This window comes from Chionomys nivalis, chromosome 1, assembly GCF_950005125.1.
Source record: "Chionomys nivalis chromosome 1, mChiNiv1.1, whole genome shotgun sequence".
Lineage (NCBI taxonomy): Eukaryota > Metazoa > Chordata > Mammalia > Rodentia > Cricetidae > Chionomys > Chionomys nivalis.
The window spans coordinates 168,729,004-168,732,065 of record NC_080086.1 but is presented as its reverse complement, the minus strand read 5'-3'; the positions used below and the strand labels follow the sequence as shown (position 1 = coordinate 168,732,065).

Genomic DNA, 3,062 nt, shown 5'->3' with positions numbered 1-3,062 from the left:
GGTCTGTAGAGGACGGCACACAAGGAGTCGGTACCCATGGAGGAGCAGGACGCCAGAGTCCCAGCCCTGGAACCATTCAGGCAGGGTGGAGCAGGTTTTCAATGCCCCAAAGCCAAAGTGGACCCAGCTGTCTGGAAGAAAGCTGCAGAACTGGGGTGGGCTCCCCCATCCCCGGGGGATGGTTCCTGAGCGACTTCCTCCATGGCTTCAGCACTATGTGGACAAAGTATCTGACCTCAGCCTTTTTGGGGGTCTCCTAGCTAACCATGTCCTTGTGAACCAATATCTGCCTGGGGAGGGCATCATGCCTCATCAAGATGGACCACTGTATTACCCAACCGTCAGCACCATCAGCCTGGGTTCCCACACTGTCCTTGATTTCTATGAACCTCGGCAGCCAGAGGATGATGTTCCCATAGAACAGAGCCTGGCCCCAGCAGTGTACTCCCAGCTGACCTCTGCATGGATCTGTCCCAGTCTCTTGGATGCCAGCTGAAGTTCTCACAGTGTAGTGACCTTGATGTCTTCATCAGCAGCGGAGGCCCTGCCTCCTCCCCAGGGACTGGACCCACATAAACACAGGGCTTCCTTCCCCAATAGCCTTGTCCCCAGAACCTGTAGATTGCCACTCCTCAGCCACCCTGGGGGCTTGCTGACCCTTGTCCCCTGAGCAACTGTCGACTCCTGCTGACTTTTCAAACTCGGGATATCTACTGACCATCAACCGGCTCCCGCAGCCCCGGCCGCCTCCACAGCCCGTCACCTCGCTGCTGGTGGAACCGCGCAGCCTGCTGGTGCTCCGGGGCACTGCTTACACTCACCTGCTCCACGCATCGCAGCCACTCATGTGGATGAGCCGGATGCTGCCTCGCTGCCGCCCAATGCAGCTGCGTGCCAATCGGCGCTGCCCGGAGCCCACTTGGTGCGCGGCACCCGCGTCTCCCTGACCATTCGCCGTGTGCCCCGCGTGCTGCGCGCCAGTCTCCTGCTGAGCAAGTGACTGCTCAAGTCCTGCCCGTTCTGTGACCTTGGAACCCTAGGGTAGAGGTGGTCGTCCAGGGTTATTTATTTTCCCAGTAACTGTGGAAACCGTGGAGAGGACACCGTTCCAAATAAACCGAAAATACCTTTAAAAAAATGTTTTATATTTATACTTTAAACAGGTGTTGTGAAATAATAGAGGCATACTAACGATTAGACATCTAAATGTTTCTTCACTTAAAATGATAATGAATAGCAAACAAAAACAAAACACGCAAACAAGGAAAGAGACCACAGCAAAAGGCCGAAAGGATCATGTTTTAAAATCACCAGCAGCACATTTCTCCTATGCTTTGGGAACTGCTGGCTTCTGCATTTTCCAGTTGTGAGCATATTGTGTAGAGAACTCTGAGTCAGATCGCCTATTGTGAGAAAAGTCTATATCTATGAAAAGTTACAAAGGCTGAAATATACCCATTATAACTGGACAAAAATGAGGAAGAGCTCTTGGCTTTCAATACACTGATATCACAATACAGACATAAATACTTGTTAAACTATAGACACCTGTGTACCATTTTCTATTAATAGAAACTAGAGTATTGAGAAACCAAGACAAGATGACTGCTTCAGGTTTTTTGTTTTGTTTTCGAGACAGGGTTTTTCTGTAGCTCTGTAGCTTTGGAGGCTATCCTGGAACTAGCTCTTGTAGACCAGGCTGGTCTTGAACTTACAGGGATCTGCCTGCCTCTGCCTCCTGAGTGCTGGGATTAAAGGTGTGCACCACCACCGCTGGGCTGCTTCAGGTTTAAGATGGGCAGATGATGGGCCCTGCCCCTAGGACACAGAAGACAGCACAGATAGGGCACATACACAAATGCTGTCGTTAGTCAACAACAATCCAATGAATAAAAGGAAATTCGGGAGAGCACATGGAACGAAATAAACAGTGAAGAAATGAGAACATTTCCTCAAATTGTGCACGTCACATGATCCATGCAGAAGAGATGATCAAATTGTAAAGTCATGCCTTGACAACCATATTAGCATTAATCCACCAAGGGACATTGATAAATATTTAGACCAGTAAGTAAATATTTGCCTTTTCATATATTACTTTTTTTTCTGTTACACAGAGCCTGATGGTCCTGGGAGTCAGAACAGGAACTTGCAGAACAGTCTGGCCTTGAACTCAGAGCTCCGCCTACCTCTGCCTCCCGAGTACTGGGATTAAAGGCCTGAGCCAACACTGTCTTGCTTACTTAATCACTAAAGGAAGAAGCAGCTTTAGGCTAGACAAATCGACCCACTTTGGAATGGGTGGTTCTCTCCCCCATCCCTGCCAAAAGCCATTTTCATCACTGAGAACCCGGCTGAACTCTCACACCATCCTGGCCACATCCTGTGATGTCATTCTGACTCCGTGTGGCTTTAGCTTCCTGTCTCTTAAGAGCCATGGCTCTCCACCAAGGCAAGGGCTGTAGCCTCACAGGAGAGCGCCTGAGCGCCCAATTATCTACAAGACTAGTCTGTTCTCTAATGACCCCTTTCCTGGGTGTGCCCTGCCAAACACTGTTAGGAATAAGGAGCCGGCGTGATGGTGCAGGTATTCACTCTCAGCACTGAGGAGTAGGAGGCAGGAAGCTGCAGCAAGATCCAGGTTGGCTCTGGAAACGTAGCGATTCCCTCTGGGTCTCCCTGTCGGTCTCTCTGCCTCTGTCTCTCTGTGTCTAACACACACACATACACGCACATGTACAAAAGTGGCACACACTTCACTCATGTGGGAACACACTGCCTGCCAAGTGTTCTCCTTCAAGCACAGAGACAGGAGGAGGGACCTGTAAGTTGGAAGGCACAACTCCTCTAAATACGAATATTTCTACATCTTCCAAAATAAACTTTCCCTTCCACCTGCCTCAGAAATGCTGTGGCGGTGGTGGTGGCGCACGCCTTTAATCCCAGCACTCGGGAGGCAGAGGCAGGCGGATCTCTGGGAATTCGAGGCCAGCCTGGTTTACAAGAGCTCGTTCCAGGACAGGCACCACCAAAGCTACAGAGAAATCCTGTCTCGAAAAACC

At 50.2% G+C, this 3,062-nt stretch overlaps 1 pseudogene; it reads left to right on the top strand.

Annotated features, from left to right (window-relative positions):
- Nucleotides 1–1,089, top strand: LOC130885289 (alpha-ketoglutarate-dependent dioxygenase alkB homolog 6-like; annotated as a pseudogene).
- Nucleotides 1,090–3,062: the final 1,973 nt, after the last annotated feature.